General features: G+C 44.4%; 1 non-coding gene across 1 annotated transcript; it reads right to left on the reverse strand.

Moving 5' to 3' along the window:
* Positions 1–8,640: 8,640 nt before the first annotated feature.
* On the reverse strand, positions 8,641–8,732 carry trnar-ucu (transfer RNA arginine (anticodon UCU)). The gene is given in 2 exon segments: positions 8,641–8,676; positions 8,696–8,732. It is a non-coding gene; the product is annotated as a tRNA-Arg (tRNA).
* Positions 8,733–12,434: the final 3,702 nt, after the last annotated feature.

Genomic DNA, 12,434 nt, shown 5'->3' on the forward strand with positions numbered 1-12,434 from the left:
CCGAATTCTGCAGTGGCTGCAGTGGTTCATTACCGGTCATGAAAACGAGGTAATATACTACCACAAGCTGCCGGTGAAAATCATTCAATTTCCCAAACTTGACCCACCGAATCAAATGAAGCTCCTGGGAAAGCTACAAGACAACGCCGGTCTATCGGGCATCGTTTGAAGCAACTGGCAGTTTAAAGTGGCATCTACAGCCATGCAAGTACTGCCATGTGCCGCTGCGATCGACGAGTGGTTGAAGCGTTAACTTCAAGATCAAATGGAGTTTTCCTTCGCAGGTTTGATTTCTGCTCGCTGAATTATTGTTTAAAGATACGTTCAATGCTCAAATGAATGAACTGGATCTAACTCACTTCATTTATCTCTCTCAGAGCATGAGAGATACTCGAGCGTGGCCGGCGCTTTTAATTGGGTGCCCAATGTACTCTTGCAAAATTCAAATACACAAGAAAGAATCTTGCCCAATCTGCAACTAAAATTCTGCTACTTTGCAGAACCACCCATTTATACTCGACTTTATTTACATGAATCTCTCTATCTCTCCCTGTCTCTTGTCTCTATGTTGTCCCCTGATGGACTTCTCAGTCTTAAAAGGTAGCAAAATATTGCAATCGGAACCTTATTACACGAACCCGCGACCTTTGCGTTATCAGCACCACGTTCTGCACAAACTGAGCCAATGGACCATGTATCCAGATTTGCTTTTTAGGCTTACCCACGTGTTGGGCAGTTTGTGTTTATTTTTACTCCAGCTGACAGGGTTTTTGAACTAATATTGAATAAACCACATCCCTTAAACATTGTTACTTGTTTCTGTATATACTGTCGAGGATGTAGATCAAAATTAACAAAGACCACTTTAATGTAAAAAATTAAATTCCGATCAATATTATTTGACTAACAATGAACAGCCCATCCATAAAACACTGCCCCGCTATAAAACCTGTGGGCAGGACCCTGAGCTGCTGTGAAAATGATATCACCGCAACGTGATTCGATCACGCTGCGTTTTGACGTTGAGTCAGATGTCTATCTGTCTATCTTTCTTTCTGTTTATCCTTCTGATTGTGTCTCTGCCTTCTTCTCATGTTTTTTCTTTGCTGGCTGCAGGCCTCGCTCCCCGACTGACTGAACAACTACCGGGCCGTGTGTCGGAATCAATGACTGTGACTGTCTGTCTGCCCATTTATGGCCTTGAATGGCCACATTTCTGAGTTCCTGCCTTCGCTCTGTGTCACAGGCCTGTCTCGGTCCCTTAGGATGACAACACACCCACAAGCTTCACGATTGAATGCAGGTTTGGTCAGTCTGTCCTCGCAGGTCCTTCGGAAGCTTATGATTTTGAACTGAATTATTTTTCCCGGGTGACTTGTGAAGTTTTGTTCAGTGATATGTTTGCGAAAGAGAACGGAGGAAACAGTTAGTGTGCAACTCGACATTTATCTACATCGGAATAGAAAACGTGATTGGATGGATAGAAGAGGTCTTAAAGGATGGCCGATCGGCTGTGGGTGGCACCGAATTCTGCAATGGCTGCAGTGGTTCATTACCGGTGATATATTACCGGTGGCTTCTTATTTTCGGGGTATAATTCTCGCTTTGGAATATTTGACGATTCATTCTGAGCGAGGTCCCGTTTCTTAATGTTGTTTAAAGCTCAAATAAATATGAACCAGATTTAACCAACATCATTTCTCTCCTTCAAAGAGATATTTCAGCAGACGTGTTTAATTCGAGAGCCCAATGGTCTCTTAAAAAACATTGAAAGGAAACTCTCCCGAGCTCCGTGTTAAATTCTTGCTCGTTTGCAGAACTTGACATTTGTTTCTTTACTTTAATCTGTCTCTTGACTCTCTGTGTTTTCACCTCATGCACTTCTTAGGCTTTATTAAACGGCCAAGGATGATCGAAGCTGCAGAGAAGTGTAAAGATAGGAAGACGGAGAAGGTCAGAGAAGCAAAGGTGCAACCCAGCTGATGAATTCATAACTGAGGTCCACTAAAGTCTCTTCGCCGTCACAGTGAAAAAATCAGCAATTCGAGTACAGTATACTTTTGGTAGAGTGTATAATAGGCAGATGTTGAGACAGACGCCAATCGAACTGTTGCCGTGGCGATGAAAGCGCCAAATGCGAAACACTGGACCACAAGGTAACGCTGAACATTCTTTGCTGTGAACAAGCAGACAAACGCGGCCTTTCCCACTTGCCCCTTTGTAATTCCGGTCATTTTCGGGCCAGACAAGCTGCTCGCACAAAATAGCATTTTCTGTTCGAACTACTATTGGGACAGAAGTTGATGTTCAGGCAATAACAGCACCAAGTGCAAGTAGACATGTACATGAAATAGCAAATGAGGTGATATACTGCCACAAGCTGCCGGTGAAAATCATTCAATTTCCCAATATTGACCCACCGAATCAAATGTTGATCCTGGGAAAGCTGCAAGACAACGCAGTCTATCGGGCATCGTTTGAAGCAACTGCCAGTTGAAAGTGGCATCTCCTGCTGCTTCTGTGGGGAGTGAGAGGGAACTGAGCATCGATTTATTGGTTATTGGTGAGTTCGTGCCGCTTGAAAGCACTGTCGACGATATCTTCCATCACTTTGCTGACGATTGAGAGCAGACTGATGGTGCGGCAATTGGCCGGATTCGATTTGTCCTGCTTTTTGTGGACTGAATAACGGAACAGGCTCGATGGGCGAAATGGCCGAGTCCTGTTCCCGTGTTCCTCATTGGTGCAGAATGTAAAACGATCCTGCATTGGCCACGTATCAAGCTCGAGTCGCATGATAAGTCGGCGAGAATTCAACGCCACCACCACCAATCCTCGCATGGCCACTTGCTGCATGTGTCCATTTGGAATCCTGTTTGAAAGCATATGCAGTCTGGCGGAGGTACTGTGATAACCCTACGCAGTCACGCAGTCTGACCTACAGCTGTGCAAGAACTGCTGTGTGCAGCTGCGATGGCCCAGTGTTTGAAGCGTTCGACTCATAAGCCACTGGGGTTTTCTTGCACCGGTTTGAATTATACTCGGTGTGTTACTGTTTAACGATCTGTTCAATGTCCAAATGTATAAAGTGGAGCTAATTGACCGCATTTACCCTTTTCAAAGCAGGAGAGACATTCCACCGTGGCGGGCGCCCAAAGTTCTCTTTCAAGATTTCAAGACACGAGAAGGAATATCTCCCAATCAGCAATTTAAATTCTGCTAGTTTGCTGAACCTGGCATTTATACTCTTCGTTTATTTCCTTGCATCTCTCTATCTGTCACTGAATCTGTCTCTTGTCTCTCTGATAGAATTCTCAGGCTTCCTTGAATGGCGAAGGCTGATCTAACCTGCAAGACAAGCAGGCTGAGATGGTCGGAAAAGTAAAGTTACAACCCAGCTGATGAATTCGTAGCCAATATCTCCACATTTATGTCGCTTCAGAGCAATTCATTCTGCAAAGTGTTTCAGGATAATGCAAGTCGTACATTCAAAACGAATTTGGTGAAGAAAGGCTGATATTGTTAACTCGAAATAATTAGTGTTGAATCTGATCTCGCTGTACATCATATTTTGTACAAGAAAACGAGATTGGATGGACATTCTATTCTGAAAGGATGGTTGATCGGCTGCGTGGCAGCGAAAATTTACATTGCCTGCACGGCTCTGTTGCCAGTTGCTCTTTGGATCTGATTCTCGCTCATGGAGTTTCACTGGTTCAAATCCTGGAGCTCTTATTCACTTTCACTGGATTTCCCACGAAAGCCAAATAAAGTTTCACTCTCTCCGGTCCTCCATAAATCCTGATGTCGCAGCCTTTCTCACTCCGGGAGCTGGGGAATAGCGGAAAACTGATGAGTTTGTTGTCCCATCTGGAATGCGGTTTTGAACTGTTGTTATTCGCCGAGACAGCGTTGCTGAAGCCTTTAATGATCTCTCACAAATCAGCTGAACACGGTCGGAATGTGCAAACCATGTTACTTTTCCGAAATAAAGGAGTGACGTTCATTGTGGAAACTCGGTAGCAGTCTGCTCTCGCTCACTGCACAAATATCCATATCTGAATGAACCAGCTCTCCGGCAACCATTGAGTCCTCCCTTCGGACCTTGTCTGTGAAGAAGAATTCTGAGTTCCGTGCAGCCAATCTCGGATTTTTAAATATTTTTCATGTGCCTGCTATCGGACCGCAGGGTCACTGGTGGAATATCAGCCGTGCTCCGCTGGCAATTTTTACCCTGCATTTTCTTGCAGACAAAACACACATTGGAAACCTGGCGCTGTGAGGCAATGAATCCTGAGGTAAAAGATATCCAGGGCGGGCTGAAACCACCAACCTTTCAATTAAAAGCCGAACGCCCTGGCCGATTACACCACAGAGACACTATGTTCTTTATACTAAACCATTAATTCACCGCGCTAAAGTTTGAGTTTGCAGCGACCAATACAGCAGCTGTCCATCATCAGTTTACTTTTCTAAATAAAAGGTGTGCAGCTTGCACGAGTGAATATTTTTGCTGTATTATTTCTGAGAATTAGGCTCATAACTGCCTGTATGTTTGAAGGCTCAGTCCGCAGTGGGAGAGAGAAGTGGTTTTTTGAACTGTTATTTGACCAGGTTCTATTTCAGTAAAATTCCCGTGACCAGAAAATGAGATGAGATGAATCGAGCAGGTCCAACCTGCCGTTCTGTAACACTACACGGCATCTACAAAGTTGCCTCTTTGCACTTACAGTGAAGCGGAGGGCAGTTTTCACCCTAAAACCACCAAGATAGTTGGCGCAGTAAATAGTGTCGATGGGAGCAGAAAGCAGCAAAGGGCCATTGATGATTTAATGTGAGGTCAAAACTGTGACAGATGGAGTTCAATGTGGGGAAGTTTGATATAATCCACTGAGAAACGAAGATAGATCAGAGTGTTTTCTAAATGGAGAGAAGTTAGGAACTGTCGAGGAGCGGAGATATTCAGGGGTCCAAGTACAGAAATCTTTGCGTCAACTGATTTTTTGCTGATCTGCTGGCTGGCAGCTGGTGTTTACGATATAATTGTTTCACTTTCATACTGCGGGTTCGATTCTCGGTCAAGGAAATCATCTTAACAAAACAATTATGAACATTACCAATTTAATACATGAAACCGATGATTCTCTGTGAAAGATGAATGTTTGTGATCGTCATTAATGAACCGATAACTTTCTGCTGCAGACCGGTGGAAATATTAACATGGTTAACGAGTGACAGCGAAACTTTGTGCTTTGCATGAGATGAACTTCCATCCGTTCTCATTTCCCAGACAGTATTTTAAGAGTCTGGTTAAAAATGTTCAGTGTTTATGACACCAGGACTGTGATAGAGCCGTTGTTAAATTGAACAGGAACAAACAATTGACGGCGCCTTTTCACAGGTGAATCTCAGCCCTGGAGGATTATCAGGAGTAACTTCCCAAATAACGTTTCCGCCTCCGATCTAACCGGGGACTTTTCGCATGTGAGACGAACGTGACGACCGCTAAACTAGCGAAACCTTTGCTCAGTTCATAGCACTGTGTCGCTTCTCGGTGAGACAACATCACTTCTGTCCCACACTAAACGCCGCCAATCCTCTTCCGCTTTCCTTCACAAACATCTCAATGATCAAAACTTCACAAGTTACACAGGAAAAAATCTTCAAAATTTCAAAATCATTAAACTCCAGAAGGAACTAAGATGTTAATTCGTGGGATTTAGGTGTCGCTGGCAAGGCCAGCATTTATTGCCCATCCATAATTGCCCTTGAGAATGTGGTGATGGGCCGCCTCCTTGAACCGCTGCAGTCGGTGCGGTGAAGGTTCTCCCACAATGCTGTTAGATTGGGAGTTTCAGGATTTTGACCCAGCGACGATGAAGGAATGACGTCACCATTCCAAGTCGGGATGGTGTGTGACTTGGAAGTGAACGTGCTCTTCCCATGTGCCTGCAGCCGTTGTCCTTCTAGGTGGTAGAGGTCGCAGGCTTGGGAGGTGCTGTCGAAGAAGCCTTGGCGAGTTGGTGCAGTGCATCTTGTAGATGGTACACACTGCAGCAGATTAAAGTTGCGTTCAGTCAAAGTCGGTGTGTGAATGTTGTGTGTGTATTGTCATCCTGAGAGACAGAGACAGGATTGTGACACAGAGCGAAGATATGAACTCAGAAATGTGGCCATTCAGGTTCATAAAAAGGAAGACGGTAAGTCAAAGTCATTCATTCTGACACACGGTCCGGTACTTGGTCATTCAGTCGGGGAGTGAGGCCTGCAGCCAGCAATCAGAAAGTCTGAGAATAAGGCAGACACGCATTCATACGGATATACAGGTAGACAGCCAGATAGACAGGCAGACAGACAGGCAGAGAAGCAGACCGTGTCCTTTGCCTTTTATCCTGATTTGTCAGTAACAATTTTAAACAGCTTCTGGATCCGTCCCTTCCTTTAATACTGTGCAGCAGCAGTGAAAATAACTTTGTGGATTTGAGGGTTGAGCCGAATCGGAGACCGATCCCCAGTCCCCAGGAGAAATTCCCTAATTCCTGGGCACTTTGCGTTAAGCAGAGGTGAGCAGCAAAAAGTGTTAATAATGGGAATAGTGGGACTGAGATTTGCTTAAACAGCCGGCACCCTGTAAAACAGAGCTCCAAGTATCGGTTTAAATAAAGTCCTGAATTGACAGAGGGGAGGGAAGATGAGGATTGAATTAAATCCCAATTCACTGAATCTAAACAAGGTTTAAAGAAGTGAATCTTTCAGGAGTTGGATTCCTGAGCCTGTGTGTGAGCTGAAACTGGATCGGTCCCGTTCAGTAAAAGAGACCGACAGGCGGATCCCAGACAGGGCTCAGGCCGGGACCGGGCAGCGGCTGGATGAGAGAGCGGGGCTCCTGCGCTGTTGCTGCGACTGCTTCCGCCTCTGTGAGTCCCTGCGGCGGCCGGTACTGATTTCCCTCTTATGGATCCGGCTCCAAGCTTTCGTTGTGAACCTCGTGGCGCAACGGTAGCGCGTTTGATTCTAAATCCAAAAAATGCGTGTTCGAATTACGTTGGGGTTGTTGCATTTTCACCACGCTTCAGTGTCACTCTGTTTTATCGCGGGGCAGTCTTTTTGGGATGGTCCATTCACTGTTTGTAAAATAATATTTATCATAGAATGAACACACCACAGAAGGAGGCCATTCGACCCATCAATTCCTTACCTGCCTTTTGTAAGAGCAATCCCATTGGTCCCATTCCCCGTCCCTTTCCCCGTGGCTCTGCATTTTCCCCTTCAAGTATGTATCAAATTCCTTTTTGAAAGCCACGACTGAATCTGCTTCCATCACCTTTTCAGGCAGCGCATTCCAGATCATAGCTACTCGCTGCGTAAATAAGATTTTCCTCATGTCGCCTTTGGTTCTTTTGCCAATCACCTCAAATCTGTGTCCTCTGATTCTCGACACTTCCGCCAATGGGAACAGCTTCTCTTTATTAACTTTATCTGAACCCTTCATGACTTTGAACACTTCTATCAAATCTCCTCTGAACCTTCTCTGCTCCACGGAGAATAACCGCGGCACAGCGTAAATGCGGTCAATTAGCTCCAATTTATTTCTTTGGGCATTAAACAAAACGTGACAGACTGGCAAGGCGTTGTGCGAACGGAACTCACTGTTTGAGTATAATAAATCCAATCGCTGCGTGGGCGCTGGGTTCAAATCCTAACACTGATAGAATTTCTGGCAATGTTCATTTTGACCTGTTCGCAGAAATCCCGATTGCAGTGCGATGGAGCAGAGGATGTGAAAGAAGCTGAAAGTGGAAGTGCAGATATTAATTCCATCACAGTGACTGGACACGTTTCCACAGGTTCGGGCCTCTTACCTTAATATTCTTTCCAGCAGAAGGGGACAGGTGATCTGAGTGACCGGGCTCTCGCGGCGCAATCGGTCAGTGCGCGGTCCTGACATGACAGGACAGGATCAGGAAATACCGAGGTTGTTAATTCGAATCTCACCGAGATCAAACAATCATTTTGCTTGTGAACATTTCGACCGGAGTTAAAGGGACAATTGGTGTGTTCCAAAATGCATCCATTCATTTGTATTGCCACGTGGTTCCTCCGGACGACGCTGTTGTATTAGCAGATGAGATGTTCAGTATTACTTGTTTGTCGGAGGGAGGCTGCGGTTTTGGAGACGCAAACTATGATTTTGATCCATCGACAAATCGTGCGATTGAACTGGAGCTTTAAATCAGCGCCTTCGACCGCTCAGCCAGGATACTTTCCATCCGACACTTCTGGAGCTAGTTTTACAGGAACAGAACTACTACAAGCAAGAATTCTACCCCTCAAGCACCAATGCTCGCACGGCAGCCAGATGCATGTGTCCAGTTAAAAACCTGTCTGAAGGAACATGCAGTCTGACAGAACCGAAAGTCCAGCAGATTGACTTTCGGTCTGAGATGATGTTGAGTCTCCTCCTTGAGAGTGCTTCTCCAATCCAGCTCAGAATGGATTTAGAATCATAAATTCTGGTTTGACTGGAGCCACTTGTGCAAGATGAAGTGCAGGGAGCAGTTTCCCGTCCTTCACGGACATTAATGATCCTGTTGCGGTTTTGCTGCAAAATATCACTTCCCAGCTCCCGAAACTAAAACTCAACTCTGGTGGGACTCGAACCCACAACCTTTGAATACCTCCTCCAATCATTCAGTAGAAGTCCAACACGCTATCCATTGCGCCACAGAGTCAGTTATATAGTATGCGGGAGAGCGGGGATCTTGTGCTGTGGTTGAGGCGGTCAGGCTGCTCCTGCTTCCACTTCTCACATTCCCAGAGCCGCGGCGGCAGTCTGCACGGATCACCCTCCAATGGATCCGGCTCCAGCCGCTTGTTGTGGGCCTGGTGCAAGAACAGTCGCGCCAAACTCCAAATCAGAAGGCTGCGTGTTTTGAACCAGTTTGAAATCACAGCATTTTCACTGTGGCTCAGGGTCCTGCCGATAGATTTTTGATCGGGACAGTGTTTCAGTGATGGGATGTTCAGTGTTTGTGCAACAATATCAAAATTAAATTTGATACATAAATTAGCTTTTTTTCTGTTACTTTCTATTCACACCCTCTCCAGTTTTATGTAGAAACAGTTAACAATGTTTAAAGGATGTGGTGTGCAGTGTTTGTGGAATCAGTGTAATTAAATTGGATACTTTCATCAGTTCCTTCTCCAACCCAGACTCTTATCATTAGATTTGTAGCTTCACCCTGTTTAAAATAGGTTACTCAGTGATATAAATAAATCAGTTACAACCCCGAAACCTCAGCTGGTATATTTGTTCTAATGCTTTATGATCATAGAATCATAGAATCATAGAAGTTACAACATGGAAACAGGCCCTTCGGCCCAACATGTCCATGTCGCCCAGTTTATACCACTAAGCTAGTCCCAATTGCCTGCACTTGGCCCATATCCCTCGATACCCATCTTCCCCATGTAACTGTCCAAATGCTTTTTAAAAGACAAAATTGTACCCGCCTCTACTACTGCCTCTGGCAGCTCGTTCCAGACACTCACCACCCTTTGAGTGAAAAAATTGCCCCTCTGGATCCTTTTGTATCTCTCCCCTCTCACCTTAAATCTGTGCCCCCTCGTTATAGACTCCCCTACCTTTGGGAAAAGATTTTGACTATCGACCTTATCTATGCCCCTCATTATTTTATAGACTTCTATAAGATCACCCCTTAACCTCCTACTCTCCAGGGAATAAAGTCCCAGTCTGTCTAACCTCTCCCTGTAAGTCAAACCATCAAGTCCCGGTAGCATCCTAGTAAATCTTTTCTGCACTCTTTCTAGTTTAATAATATCCTTTCTATAATAGGGTGACCAGAACTGTACACAGTACTCCAAGTGTGGCCTCACCAATGCCATGTACAACTTCAACAAGACATCCCAACTCCTGCATTCAATGTTCTGACCAATGAAACCAAGCATGCTGAATGCCTTCTTCACCACCCTATCCACCTGTGACTCCACTTTCAAGGAGCTATGAATCTGTACTCCCAGATCTCTTTGTTCCATATCTCTCCCCAACGCCCTACCATTAACGGAGTAGGTCCTGGCCCGATTCGATCTACCAAAATGCATCACCTCACATTTATCTAAATTAAACTCCATCTGCCATTCATCGGCCCACTGGCCCAATTTATCAAGATCCCGTTGCAATTCTAGATAACCTTCTTCACTGTCCACAATGCCACCAATCTTGGTGTAATCTGCAAACTTACTAACCATGCCTCCTAAATTCTCATCCAAATCATTAATATAAATAACAAATAACAGCGGACCCAGCACCGATCCCTGAGGCACACCGCTGGACACAGGCATCCAGTTTGAAAAACAACCCTCGACAACCACCCTCTGTCTTCTGTCGTCAAGCCAATTTTGTATCCAATTGGCTACCTCACCTTGGATCCCATGAGATTTAACCTTATGTAACAACCTACCATGCGGTACCTTGTCAAATGCTTTGCTGAAGTCCATGTAGACCACGTCTACTGCACAGCCCTCATCTATCTTCTTGGTTACCCCTTCAAAAAACTCAATCAAATTCGTGTGACATGATTTTCCTCTCACAAAACCATGCTGACTGTTCCTAATTAGTCCCTGCCTCTCCAAATGCCTGTAGATCCTGTCCCTCAGAATACCCTCTAACAACTTACCCACTACAGATGTCAGGCTCACTGGTCTGTAGTTCCCAGGCTTTTCCCTGCCGCCCTTCTTAAACAAAGGCACAACATTGGCTACCCTCCAATCTTCAGGCACCTCACCTGTAGCGGTGGATGATTCAAATATCTCTGCTAGGGGACCCGCAATTTCCTCCCTAACCTCCCATAACGTCCTGGGATACATTTCATCAGGTCCCGGAGATTTATCTACCTTGATGCGCGTTAAGACTTCCAGCACCTCCCTCTCTGTAATATGTACACTCCTCAAGACATCACTATTTATTTCCCCAAGTTCCCTAACATCCATGCCTTTCTCAACCGTAAATACCGATGTGAAATATTCATTCAGGATCTCACCCATCTCTTGTGGTTCCGCACTTAGATGACCTTGTTGATCCTTAAGAGGCCCTACTCTCTCCCCAGTTACCCTTTTGCCCTTTATGTATTTGTAGAAGCTCTTTGGATTCACCTTTGCCTGATCTGCCAAAGCAATCTCATATCCCCTTTTTGCCCTCCTGATTTCTCTCTTAACTCTACTCCGGCAATCTCTATACTCTTCAAGGGATCCACTTGATCCCAGCTGCCTATGCATGTCATATGCCTCCTTCTTATTTTTGACTAGTGCCTCAATCTCCCGAGTCATCCAAGGTTCCCTACTTCTACCAGCCTTGCCCTTCACTTTATAAGGAATGTGCTTACCCTGAACCCTGGTTAACACACTTGATGATCTCGATTTCCATTGAAATTTTCAATCAGCAAATCTCAACGGGTGTTTTGGGTTTGACAAACTAATTTTTTACTTGCCTGGTTCCTGGAAATTATCCAGTGGGGATTTGCTTACCCGTACAGATATAGAAATTAATACATTCCATCATTTCACAAATGACAGTTGTGTAAATAAATATATCGCGATATCCAACATGGAAAAGCAGCTCTTCATGTTCTTAAACAAATTTCCTCATTTTATTTTATTAATCCACTTACGTTTCAATGTAAAACATATATTCAGAGCATCTCTCTAAATTTAAGAATGGTAAAACAATTGCAGGTTTTACAAACACATAACATGCGATCGTATAAGTAAGATTAAGGCTGACTTTGTGAAATTTTTATTCTAATTGTCTTTATGATGGTGCGAAAAATATTTCGAGATGTACGTCCCCAACATAACAGAGAAACTAAGATGAAAACCAAAAGGATTTTTCAAAAACTATTTGGAGCGATTTGATCGGTTCCACTTCTCCTTTCTTTAATTGTTACCTTTTGATAATTGTTGATCTTGATCCGTTTGCTTCATTTTTTCCAGTCATTTATGGTGAATTTTCTATCCGTTAACGTTCTTAAATATTTGATTTGTTTGTTCCCTACCTCTTGACTTGTGATTTGTCGACCTTCAGGTAAAAATCTGAAACAGAAATGTGTTTATATTCAGGCGTGACTCTGAAGTGTGAGACCGAGAGGTGATGCCGGATGTGTGACCGAGAGAACAACTGCTGGAGGCAGGACTGTCTCCTTACATACCCCGTGTGGCATTGCTCATGGTAGGTCGGATGACAATGTTTTATATTGACTGAACGGCTATGTACATAACGCAGAACGGATTTTACTGCTGCTTTAACTCCACAAACTTTAATCACCATAAATGACCAAAGTCTCAGATCAGTAAGAATTGAATTGCTGTTGGTGAGGGGAGTTTGCACATTGGAAGGCGTTTATACAATTACAGCTCCA

This window comes from Heptranchias perlo, chromosome 20 (genome assembly GCF_035084215.1).
Source record: "Heptranchias perlo isolate sHepPer1 chromosome 20, sHepPer1.hap1, whole genome shotgun sequence".
Taxonomy (NCBI): Eukaryota; Metazoa; Chordata; class Chondrichthyes; order Hexanchiformes; family Hexanchidae; genus Heptranchias; species Heptranchias perlo.